The sequence below is a fragment of the Xyrauchen texanus genome, chromosome 49 (assembly GCF_025860055.1).
Source record: "Xyrauchen texanus isolate HMW12.3.18 chromosome 49, RBS_HiC_50CHRs, whole genome shotgun sequence".
NCBI lineage: Eukaryota > Metazoa > Chordata > Actinopteri > Cypriniformes > Catostomidae > Xyrauchen > Xyrauchen texanus.
This window is the reverse complement of record NC_068324.1, coordinates 7016317-7029515: the sequence shown is the minus strand read 5'-3', so window position 1 is coordinate 7029515 and position 13199 is coordinate 7016317. Positions and strand designations below refer to the sequence as shown.

Below are 13199 nucleotides of genomic sequence, written 5' to 3'. Positions count from 1 at the left end.
TGTTTTAATTTGGTAAAACTAGCTCTTGTTTAGGAAGCAACACATTTCCAATAGTCCAATATATACTTGAATAAATTAAATAAATCTATGACTATCAAATGTCAAGACACAGGTCGAATGTGTATCATAACAGAAGTTAACAGATACTATGCTCAGGTGAACTGCCGTGAACTGTTTTGCATATTCATTCCAGTCCAGTAAACCAGATATCCGTCATAAATATAAAGCTTTAACTATCTCCCCCCTCCCCTCAGCAACTATCCATCTGCCAAGCCCTGATGAGCATTCCTGTTTTCTCTCTCTCTCTAGTTACATGGCACATGTGGGAGTGAGTGATGAACAGAGGTAGGGATGGACGAAACCATTGTGAGTTGCTTGGGCGTGTTCGTGTGCTCCTCCTATGATGAACGGATTGGGAGGAGGGAGAGTGTGAGTGAGAGTCAGAGAGAGGGCGCGCTTGCATCCTAATCTTCCTTTTCAGCATCTCTTCTGGCTGTCTGGCTTGATCCATCTGTCTCGTGTTTGAGCCCAGGCCATCATCACCAGATACCCCCTATTTTGGAATTTTTAATTTTCAAAAAGAAGAGGGACTATTTTTGGTGCACAGTCAGCATTAATTTACGGTAAGAAAGTTGATTGTTCGTTTATGTGCCTGTGTTCATTTTATATGTTGAAGGTAAAAGATGCAGTATGTAATGATATTGTAGATTGCAATGCTTTGTTTTTTAAAAGTCCATACTGGAATCTCCAAAAAAGTGTGGGGTTCTTGCAGAGCAGAAGTTTATGAAATATTAAAGGGAAACCATGTTTGAAGCTTTCAGGGGCATGAGAACTAAGCTTCAGTATAATAATAAAAACAAGCAAGTACAATCTGTTTATAGAATTAATCAATGAATGTCTGGTGCTGCTGAGTAGATTTTGGAAACAGTTACATAATCAATACAGAGTGAAAATAAATATCCTGTAGAAATGCAATAACCTGAGATGACAGTGCAGCAATGTTGGCATTTTTTGGATAGTGTAAGGGCAAATTCGTCAAGCGTGAGGAAAAGATTTGCAGGAAAACTAGCAAAACTTGGCATCACTAATTTAAGTTTCTGCCCAATGTTCTTAATTATTGCTTTGCTAAAATAATTGAAAAGAAGAGGAATTTGTTGGCCTTCTCATTTTGTTGTGAAACGCATCAATACGTAATGTAACGGATAAAAACATATGCATTATTTATATCTTCTAAATGTCTCACGGGCAACAGAAGCACCATTGTAACCTTCCTCAGATGCAAAAACAGTTTGTTACTGTTCATTAAATGTCAACAATGAGCTAGTTATTTAGTCAAAATATGCTGCTGTATTATACCGTACCTATAACTAAAGGATTTGGGAGAGAGAGTTTGTTCGGCTATATGTTTCTGAATAGTCACTACTTATCGTATTTATTTATTTGAGCAACGCTCATCTGAGCTACTGATGAAAAGCAAAACTGGAATAAACCGTCTCCAAACCACCCTGGGTGTCAACCCACCCAGCTATCTTTGGATCATTAGCTGTATTCTGTGGCTTTCAAACTGCTACTCTGTGATCAAAGGAAGAAATTATTTTTATTAATGTTATAGGAAAAGAACATATTAGAAGCATCTTGTGGAAAGGGAATGTGGTGAGTAAAACAAAATCTTAGAGATTGCTATGAGTTAGCAGAGGCAAAGCTAAAACTGTATTTTTTAAATAATTATAAAATATAAACTGAGAACGTTATGACATCAGGTCATACAGGTGAGGTTTGGAATAACATGAAAGTGAGTAAATGATGTCAGAATTTTCAATTTTGAATGAACTATTCCTTTAAGAAAAATAAAATCAATAGACAATGACAATAAAAACATATGTATTATAAATATTTTATTAATAATAAGAATTACAACATTTAATAATAATGACATTATTTACATGCATGTTGTTTGCAATGTAAATATTAGCAATTTAATTTGTTTATTTGTTTTGGACTTTTTAACAGTTAAGCTTATTTATAATATATATATATATATATATATATGTATATATATATATATATATATATATATATATATATATATTTACATAAGCATTCCATTTACATAAGCCTCTGTGACTATCTTTTTGTTCTGCTTAACAATTGAATAATTATGCATTTGAACAAAGAGACTTAATGGCTTTTGATGAACTCGTGGTTTTCACCACAGCTATGAAAATTCAATTTGAAGATGCTCTTTGTAAGTTTGCTCCTTGTTTTAGGTCACGCATGTGTTGTGGTGCACTTTTCGTTGGATGTGTTGGTTCTTTTTTTCCATGATAAAATACTTGAAATACCCCAGTTTACCCCTATGCTCTATTCCAGATTTAATGGGCAGAGACATCTATTAGTAAGCCATCTGTAGGTTGATTTCCATGAAAAGTGTAAACACTGTTGCACCACCACAATGCTCTGTTTGTTTGAGTATCCTGAACAGACTGACATAGCAATATTGGTTAATCTAATTGCATAAGCTTGGGGCTGGACTACCTGTTACGTACAATGGCTGATGGGTGGCGTGTTTTAAAAACAGTCATTATTTTTGCAGTTCCATTTAGTCCTGCTAATAGCACAGAAAATACACTCATCACCTTTAACCCTACCTATATTGTTACTATCACAATGCTAATTCAAGGATTCCAAATGGAGCTGTTCCAGAGACTATTGATGGATTCTTTACATGAAAAGTTCATTGCAGTAATTAGAGATAATAAAAGATGTCATGGTAACTATAGACTTACTCTTGTTCTCCAACCATTTAAAGATAACTAAGGCCTTGCAAGTGTATCATTTTGTTAATGGACTAGAGCAAAGTGTTGACCTCCTTCATGTCATGGAAATCAATAAACCTTAGCTAATTTTTAATGGGTGCCAGTAAGAGTGACCTCTGTTTGCCATTAGTGCAGATGAGCAGCAAATTTTGCCTATATCCACAGTGCTGTAGTGTAGACAGTGGGTGACCCACACCAATTATCTGTTCATCTTTGCTTTAGGAGAAAGACAATTTTATCTATTCTCAAACCATAGTGCTCATAGCCAAGTTTTAGTAATGCTAAAAGTTCAATTACAAGTTATTCATAGTGCATAGTTTCTCCTGTTTGCAAATAGATGCAAGGAAGCAAAAGTTGTGACAACCAAAACTAGTAACATCAGCAACAGTATACTGCTTATGTACTTTCCATTGCGATCATTTCAGGTGGTACGTCATTGCATAATTCGCAAACTGGTTAACACATGCCTTTGGTTGCTATAAAAGCAACCTCTATGATCCTTCAAGCAGCATGTTTTATGCAGGGCACAAGAACGATTCAATAACTTTAAATTTGTGATATTGATAGTGCGCTGTGTGCCTCCGAGCTTAGAAACAAATGTGGGTGAGACACCGGTCACCTCTTCAGCTTAATAGACCTTTCAGATTTTATTCATCCATCTTCCAACAGTCTCTTGATCAGACTGTTACTGAATGTGTGGCTACCACGAGATTAAAGATGGCATGTTGTAGATGTAGATTTAGTGCACATGCTGTGGTTTAATTTCCCTTCTTTCATCTAAGATATTAGATTTAACTCTTTGATGACATACACTACAGTATATTGGATAACATTAAAAGCCATTTTTTATCCCCTTTTCTCCTAATTTGGAATGCCCAATTCCCACTACTTAGTAGGTCCTCATGGTGGCACGGTTACTCACCTCAATCCGAGCGGTGGAGGACAAGTCTCAGTTGCCTCCGCTTCTGAGACCGCCAATCTGCGCATCTTCTTGCATGGCTCGTTCATCTTGACACCACGGAGACTCCGCATGTTGAGGCTCATGCTATGCTCAGCAATCCATGCGCAACTTATCACGTGCCCCATTGAGAGCGAGAACCACTAATCGCGACCACAGGGAGGTCACCCCATGAGACTCTACCCTCCCTCGCAATTGGGCCAATTTGGTTGCTTAGGAGACCTGGCTGGAGTCACTCAGCACGCCCTGGATTCTAACTCGCGACTCAAGGGGTGGTATTCAGCGTCAATACTCGCTAAGCTACCCAGCCCCCTCTTTAAAAGCCATTTTAACCATTTAGGCAGTGAGATTAGATCCATACCACCACAGATGATTACCTGTGACCCCTGTGCATAATTCTATATGACTGTCCTTTGTTTGTCACTTTGTATTTTATTTATTGCAACATATATTAAAAATGTCTGATGAATGTAGTAATGCGGCAAGTGCCTCTACAATATTTACAACAATTTTCTGTTGCAGATGACAGATGTTTTTTGGTATCTTTTGTAGATAAATACGCTCTAGAGGGATGTCTTTTACCGTTGTGCCTGTTCCATTAATTGTGCTGCCTCTAGATTTTTAAGTGCAAGAATGCATTCAGTCTAGACAAAAGAAGTATTTTTAGAAGTATAAATTACATTATTTACATTGTCTTATGATTTTAAAGCAACCTGGAATATTTTAAGTGAAACGCTGGGACAATTATATAGTATTTAAGTAAAGCTCTATCAACAGCATTTGTGGCACAATCATCCATCGTTTTTGTCTGCGTTAACGATAAGTCACTGACAATGGAAGTGAATGGGGCCACTCCATAAACATAAAAATAAATGCTGTTTTAAAAGTATAGCTACAAGATGTAAACATTATACGTGTTAACATGTTTTAAGAGTAATAAAATCACTTACTAATGTTATCTGTGTAAAGTTATATCCAATAATAGGTTCAATGTAACTTGCCATGTTTTGCAATTTGGTAAATGCAGAAACGTAGGTAAATCGCTTATTTCATCACATATAATGTTTCGTCTTGAGGCGATACTTTTGAAACAGTGTGTATTTTAATGTATATGAACTGTCCCTATTTACTTCCATTGTAAGTGCCTATACTGTAACCAAGGTTTTTGCTCTTTATTAATGAGGGAGGCGCCAAGGGGGGGTTAAAGTTAAAGTTTCCGTATACATACGTCAGGCATATGAGGTAACATTTGAAAGCGTAGAATCTGAACTTTTCTGTGATCACCACCTCTTCTGCATTTATGTAAATTAAAATAACAAAATAAGGCCTCAAATCATTTGCGTGGAAAATTAGCACCCCAAGAGTTAATGGGGTTATAAATATTTGTCTTTCACATAGCACCTAAATGGACGGGTCATAAATCAAATGAAAGCTCTCATTCTCAGGAATGTGACTGTATTATTTTCTGTTTATTTCATTGTCCTCATACCACAGTTCAAAAGATTTTCAAAAGAATCGTAAAGTGAAATATGATTTTTCGAAAATGTTATATATAATCCCAGAAGGGAGGCTCTCACCTTTTTAATGACATAATAACAAGGGTGGTGCATGAACTGAAAATTAGACTGAGGGTCTATGGACAAGCACGTCTGTGAGGGCTAAAATGCATTAGAGCGCCACCTACATTTCAGATCTGTATATTGTGATGGAATGTGTTACAGAAAAAAACATGCCCAGTCAAGCATCTTAATTTTGTACACCAGATGTTTGAAATGACCTGTGTCTTTATTATAATTAATTTACATATAATGTTCTTTGGATTGAAGTCCTGATGTACCTCATGCATACAGCTAAATTATAAACAGGAGATTGACAGTTTTATTGATATTACATAGGATGCTTTGTAATATTAATTAATTAGCTGTAAGTAACTGTCTTGAGGGAGCTCCTTTGTTTTGCATGAACTGGTTTATTTGTGTGTGCCAGCATATTGTACTACAGCACATGATTAAAGGAGAAGAAACTGAACAGGAGAGTGTGAAATTAGGTGCATACGTGAACTCAGAGAGAAGAGGTTATGTAACACCCAGCTGGGCATTCATCAAGGGAGAGTTGAAGAGAGGAGTGCTAGTTGTTGCGAATACAGATACATCAACACGCACTGCGCTACACTGAATATGCTGCTCTTAACCAGGATGTGAGCTCCTCACTGATGTCTGTAATGGATATAAATGATTAATTATATTCAAAGCCCTTTAAGGCAACTCTGCATCCATATTTGTAATGCCTCCAGGCAGCTATTTTCTATTTATACAGTACAGTATATTTACTTAAAGTAGAAAGAGTGACAACTCCAAAATGATTCAGATCAAATAACATTTTAAAAAAAGCAATAAAATCTGATAAAAAACGTATCATAAACTGCAGATTTTTAGCTAATGTGCAGGAGCGTTCTCAAATAAACTGACAGGATATGTCTCTAGCAATCAGAAAGTCTAAAAATCCGAAAACAAACCACAAAAAAAGAAAAAAGAGGCCAGCAGCAACCGGCCACTCCCATGATGAACAATCGAGTCAGTATCCCCTCACTCTCAAAATGCTTAGATATTTGTAGAGTATGTATTGGAATATTATGCAATAAACTTAAAACATTTTGTTTTTATACTTATAATCAACCATTTTAAGTCAATAGTTTTATATTTTTCCATTGCTTTTAATTCAATTACGTCATTCATGAGACTGTAGTTCACTGAAGTGCACAGTTGAAGTGGTCAAATTTCTAAATACTTTTTTTATGGTGATTCACCTTTTTTGAAATTTGTTGAAATCCCTAAGGAAAAGAATGAATGGGAAAAATTATTCCAGAACACAGTCAGCTAAAAATAAGCTGTCTGGGTTTTTCTTTCTTTTTTGTTTTTTAGTTTACAAAATCTAAAAAAATATTTTTTTAAATCATTTTAGACAGAAAAAAATGCATTGCTCCTGCACATCAGGAAACAATTTATAATAAAAAAGAAAGAAAAGATATATTGAAGATACAAAACATAGAGAAAGCAATAAAAAGGACGTATTAAAAAACGGAATAACTAAATAATATTAATTTTACCGTAAACCAGTCCAATGTGCTGTGATGGTAAAATGCACTCAGACCCCTGTAGATTAGCAGTTCATTTCCTTTTTGTGGTTTGAGTGTTCAACCACTGAATATCACTTGTACTTGAGTGGCAAACATTTTGGTAGAAAATATTCAAGGATACTGTATATACATATTGCTAATATTGTACATTTTGCATTAGTAAATTAGTGAAAGGTTAACGATTGATGATACATTTTAAAAAAAATTGTGGCTGTTGAACTGTGATTTAATGACTTGAAGATTGCATGAAATCAAAATCGATCCTATTAACTTTTTAATTCACATTCCTGGTGTTGTTGTGCATTATTCATCAGTTCATGATATTCCAAAGAAAGAACATGCTTGTAACCCTGCAACCCTCCAACCACCTGGCTCCATTCGAAAATGCAATGCCCACTTTTCACAATCCAATAAATTACTGATGGATAAAATCAAGTCAAAATGGGTTGCTAATGCCATTTCATTTAAAGAGATTGGAATGACAGCAACTAAGAATTCAATAGTCTGTTTGAAAGTCAATGTTATGATTTTGCTTTATTACCATCCGTGATACAGTATATTGCCTGAAAACCAAGTGAAAGCTGAGTGATAGCCATATTGACTTACATTGATTAGCTGTTTATTTCTACTCTCTTTATCTGTCATCTCTTTAGCTGACAGCTCATTTGTTTCAACAATAAAGCTCATTGTATGTTGTGCAGCTCATAAAACCAGTCGGTTAAATGAACCAAAGCAAACCAAACAGGTACATCTCTGCATCACAGAGACAGACAGTCATTTCCTCCTCAAAAAAAGCAATGCAAGTCTCAAATCAAAGCATCTCCACACCAGACTTGATCAATGATGAGGCACTAGCAGCTATCTGTCTACGGCAATAATAAAAGACAATGATTCAACAGGAGTGACACAGGATGGATGAATACTTCTTTTATGTTGTCCATGCACTCTGTGCAGAGAGAGTTATCTAAAGCCATTCGCTGCCGGTGGACAGAATGAAATTTCCGCAAGATTAAATTGCAGCTCTCATCTGTTATGAGGACAACTGATCTCAGAGACTGATTCTCTCTCTTATAACCCCCCCCCCCCCCCCCCACCCCCCACCCCTCCCCCAACCACACCCTAAAATATCTGTCATCCAACTCTTCCGCCTCTCTCCTCTCTCATAATGATCCGGATTCAAGATTTTCCCTGGAGCAAAACTGAAAGTGTATCAAAGGTCAGTGATGATAACATCTTTTACTGCTGAGGAGCTGTTCAGGAGGAATGTGCAGGTCACTTTCCATGCTGAACAATCAGCTTCAGTGAAGTAACCACCATAAACATTGAAGGGGATGCGCCTACCAAAATTCAGATTAGTGGTCAGATTTTTCTATGACAGATTCTTAATCTTTTTTGTTTTTGTTTTGATCCTAGATTAGATTTTTTTGTTACATCTGTGGTTAGTTCTGACCAGTTTGGGCATGCTTACATTTTGGTTGGATCAGCTTAAAAGATGGCATTCTGGTATTAGAAGAGCAATGATTGTCTGTTGGTGACCGTGATTTCACCAAGTAGAACATTTTCGTGGATCAACATCCTTGTTGGTCCTGGAACAACATTTCTATTAACCAGTGAGATTATAGGGTTAATGTTGAGTTAGGACTAGGGCTACAAGGTTAGGGGCTTATACACTATTCTTTTCAGGGATGTGTACAGTTAGCGTTTTTAACTTTCGATTAATCGCAAGGTTTCGCGATTAATTGTTTTTTTGTCGGGAGTCAGCATGTGGGAATAAAGAACGTATCTTGCAAAGGACTTTTCTGAAATACTACTCAAAACAGCAGCAGATAAAGTGCACAGTGAGCTATGGGCCTATATAGCACAATAAATAGATCTAAAAATCATCAAATCTCACATTAAAGCAAAACGTAAAATAATCAAACTGTCACTGCCTGTAAATTCGCTCTGCCAGGGCAGGCTGACATTTCCATGAGGTTGTGAACGCAAGTATTGTCATGTGGGTGTTACACAGCTGTGGTAAAATAGCCTTATCGGGTAAAATGAAAAAAGTTTTGTTGGAACTTGACAAGTACGGGTTTGGTTGAAGAACTCTATTGCACGTGTAGAATAACCGAAAAGTGATTTTGGGGGTAGGTTATGGTTAGGGCAAGGGACAGGGTTGTATTTATATTAGCTATATTTCTTTGGGAAAAAGACATTTTCCAGGAACAACAAAAGATTCTGGTCCAGGAACACTTCCTAAATGGCAAAATCATGGTAATCCTGGTCTGCTACTGGCACAAGCTTGTGAAGCTGGTTACTGGTAGACCAGCTTGACCAGTGTAGATATGCTGGGTGACCAGCAAAGACCAGCAGGAAAATGTCTAAACCTAACATACTATACTACTAACTTGAAATATATTTTAACTGAAGCTGGTCATCATGAACAGGTTTATCTGGTATATGCTGTTTTCAATTAATATTGTGCCATCCATGGGATCATCATTATTAGATTTGTGGAGAACAAAAGCATAAATTGAGTTCAAAACCTCTGATGTGGTCATGGAAAATATAAGGCTCCATCTGTCAGGTTAGTAATAGTTCATAAGTTTTACTTTAGCATGGAAACAGATTATAATGGGATGTTCACTGTACACCAACGTTGTAAAATATGTCGGTTTTAATAAAAACTGTCATGTCTCCCCACAAATCTTTCCCTTCTAATGTTTTCTCTTTTGTAATGTACAGGTGGCAGTATTTTCAAGGAAATTACATTTATAAATGACTTATGGTATGCAGCCTTCAAGTCCTCCTAGGAAGTTACAAGTTCAGTACTTACGTCTCCCAACCTCTGATTAATTAGTTTAATTTTCTGGCAAGCTTTACCTTAGTACAAAATGTACAAGATCAATTTTACAGTCAACATTCACAATTACAACTTATTATGATCAATACCAATTAGCTTTCACCCTTGATTCTTTAATTAACACTCCCTAACTTTAAAATGTGTAACTCAAAGAAAATCAAGAGTTTCCCACTGATAATTATAACGTTGTGATGGCATCCGTGTGCTCATTTCATAAATACAATCATTCCAACATGGCTTGAGGACAGCATTAATGCTGGCCATTTTGAACTGATAATTTGTTGATTGGCACAAGGCATCAACTAGAACAATATTTATTCATTTTCCAGTGCTCTATTGAAGCATGAATGTACTCTAATCTTCATACCACAGGGTTATGATCACAGGTGGAATGTTTGAACACTGCATGCCACCAGTATGATGCAAACAAGAACCTTCTCATATGTAAAATGTTAGCTACGTATAGCTAGCTGACAGCTACATTACATAAAGTTTTTCAACTAGCCTTCTTTCCATCTCTAGGAATTTTGGCTGTTCTTAAAACAATAAACTGTTCTTCATATAACATTACCATGAAAACAATTCATTTGAATCCCTCAGCTGTGTTCTTAGATCTTAGGTTGTGATTCATATTTTATATTAAGATTTAACACAAGCCCACACACTAGCATATGCCTGGCGCTACACAGCCGCATATTCAGACCATTATGAGTTAACCGCAGGTTGCCGGTGTTTGGTCAGGCTGTAATTATTACCTCACCTGCCTTAACTCGCTAGTTCAAGTCTATCACCGTATTCAGGAAGTGCAAAAATAAATCATCTTTGCACTGGAGTGGAAATAGCATCTCTGATAATGATGTCTCTGTCGTAAGAGCTGTGGTCACGGTGGCTTTGAAAAATGTGACATTTGTGATGCTCACATTGGATTTAGTGGGTGGGTTTGTTGTCAGTGGACGTGTTTTCTTTGAACTTTGTCAAGTAACGTTATCAAATAATTTAAGAAGGCCTAACTAGATTTTTATCATTTCTTTATGTTATAGTTAACAATGCTAAGTAGTTGCTATGGTATTCTGAGAAATGCCCAACAATGGATTAATAAAATCATTTAATAATCTTCATGATGCACCTTTTTCGTCTCATCTTTGTTATCATTAACGAAATCCAAATACCTTTCGTCAACAAATGCTTTCATCATTGATTTTGTTGACAAGATTAATAATGTGAAAAGAATGTTCAAAGTCATGCATTGAACTAGAATCAGCAGTAGGCTATCACGAGTTTCACCTCTTAAATTGATAAGTATAATAGGCCTACAATACAAATATTAATAGTCGACAAAACACTTGAATAATCATATTAAAATATACTTGTAAAACTGGTGGTGATTCCGGACAGTCCCCTGTTCTCGAAGTAAAAGCACTTTGAGTGTAGTTTCAGAAAAGTGTACAATTAATTCATTTATAATATGTAAATAAGAGCGTTGTTTAAGCAAGTAATATTAATTTTAACATTTTTAATCGTATAACATAATTATATCAACATGAAATAGCATGTTATGGATATCTTCCTTCCTGTCATTATCAAACAGGCGATGTCAGGGAACCTCAAATCATGAAATTCATCCGCCAGAGCAGTTGTGTCAAAACACAACGTACGTCATGTATTCTTCCGCAAATTGCTTGCAATTTTACATTTAAACCACAGATGTCGCTAAAGAGCACAAAGTTATGTAGTGCAGCTTTACTGTAAATAAACAATGTTTTATTGGAAAATGCCTGCCAGCTATATCTAGTTCTTCCCTGCACATAATGTTACATCTTAGCACTTATTTTAAGATGTGCTTTGAGAAAAATGATCCTCAACTACTTGCTCATGACCCAGATTCAACAAACCTGCAGAGTTAGACAGATCATCCAGTACCAAAGGGATTGACTGCACATAGCCTAGACACATGTATAATGTTAAGGGAAGCCAGCTCTGTGGTTAAAATAAAAATAAAATAAAATAATAATTATATATATATAAGATATCCTAACAAGTGCTGGTATGTTTTAGAGATTGTTTCAGACCCAGGCAGTTACTAATTAACCTAAATGAATGACATCCAAGGATATTATCAGGACAAATTTAAAAAGCCTAACAAATATAATTAACCTATTCAGGCCCAGGAAAACCAATCTGTAAATTTAATTACAAGCAATTTGATTGTGTTTAATTGGTCAGCGCTGAATTTTCTATTACGTCAGTAAAGGAAGAGAAATGAGCTGCCAGCTCTAAGGTTTTAGATCAGTAGAAATAGTGAGATAGAGGTGCATTTTGAAAAGCATATTTGATTATATTTCTCTGCATGGAAAGATTGTAAAGCATTTTAAAGACCATATAAGGTATGCAATCCTACATTTATTTATTAATGCATAGATTGCTTTTGTCTGTAACAAGCAAGTATATTAGCAGTATATTAACTGGATTTTCTGTGCTCTCCAAATTTGCCTGTAATATATACAGTATAATAAGGGACAAAAATGACATTATTCTGCACATATCGGTAAACATGCAGTATATACTGGATATTGTGTGTCACATTGCACATAAATTAAACAATTAGAACAGAACAGAAAATTACACCAGCTCTAAAAGTGAAAGCTGTAAGTACTCTTTGGCCTCACCAAAGCTTTTCTTATTATCTTGGATGGATAGGATAGTGAATGATTAGTTATAATAATCAGATAAATGATGAAAGTTGAGATGTAGCAGGTTTTTATTTTAGCTTCTGTCCCAGGCAGCTGCACACATGGAAAACACACACAAATAGAACACCAACTTGCAGTTTCCTGACATTTTCCTCTATTTTGGAAAGGAGTGTGATATGAGGGCTGTTTGAAGAGCTCGTCATTTCTCACGCTGTGCCATGTCTACGATAATGAGCTATAAAATATGATGAGAGTAGAGAGATATCACATCAGTTCTTATATTTCAGGCACCCCGTTTCTTTTTTCTGATTGTCATTTCAGACATTTTGGTAGTATTTGCTTTGTTCTGCCATCTCAGAATATTCTGTAAAGGGCATTTTATGCATAATATCAAGATTTTGAAGCTCATGGACAGGAAATGGTACAGAGAAGCCATCTTTCTCTGTCATAGAAATTTAGTAGTAATAGGTCAAATCAAGTTGAGCAGGTTAGTAAGGGAAAATGTTTCTGTGAAGACTAGTGAAATTTCACCAAAACAATTGTAAATATTGTAGCCACATTGTAGCACAAGATCTACACACCCAATGGTTCACAGTTAAACTTTGTCTGTAATGTAGGTCTACTACATTGTTGGATGGACCTTAATTGTGGGACACCTCAAAGTTGAAATATTACCAGGGTCATCTATATTCCTTCCTACAATGCAAAATAATGACAAACCTCAAACCTCTCTGATCCGTTTCCTGTTGAGACC

The 13199-nt window shown here is 35.9% G+C and overlaps 1 protein-coding gene across 1 annotated transcript in view; it reads left to right on the top strand.

Annotated features, from left to right (window-relative positions):
- Positions 1 to 446: 446 nt before the first annotated feature.
- Positions 447 to 13199, top strand: part of LOC127640087 (synaptic vesicle glycoprotein 2B-like) — a 36115-nt gene continuing 23362 nt past the window's right edge. Inside the window, exon 1 of the mRNA XM_052122482.1 lies at positions 447 to 623. The gene's annotated coding sequence lies outside the window, so the exon portion shown is untranslated. The remainder of the gene's footprint in view (positions 624 to 13199) is intronic.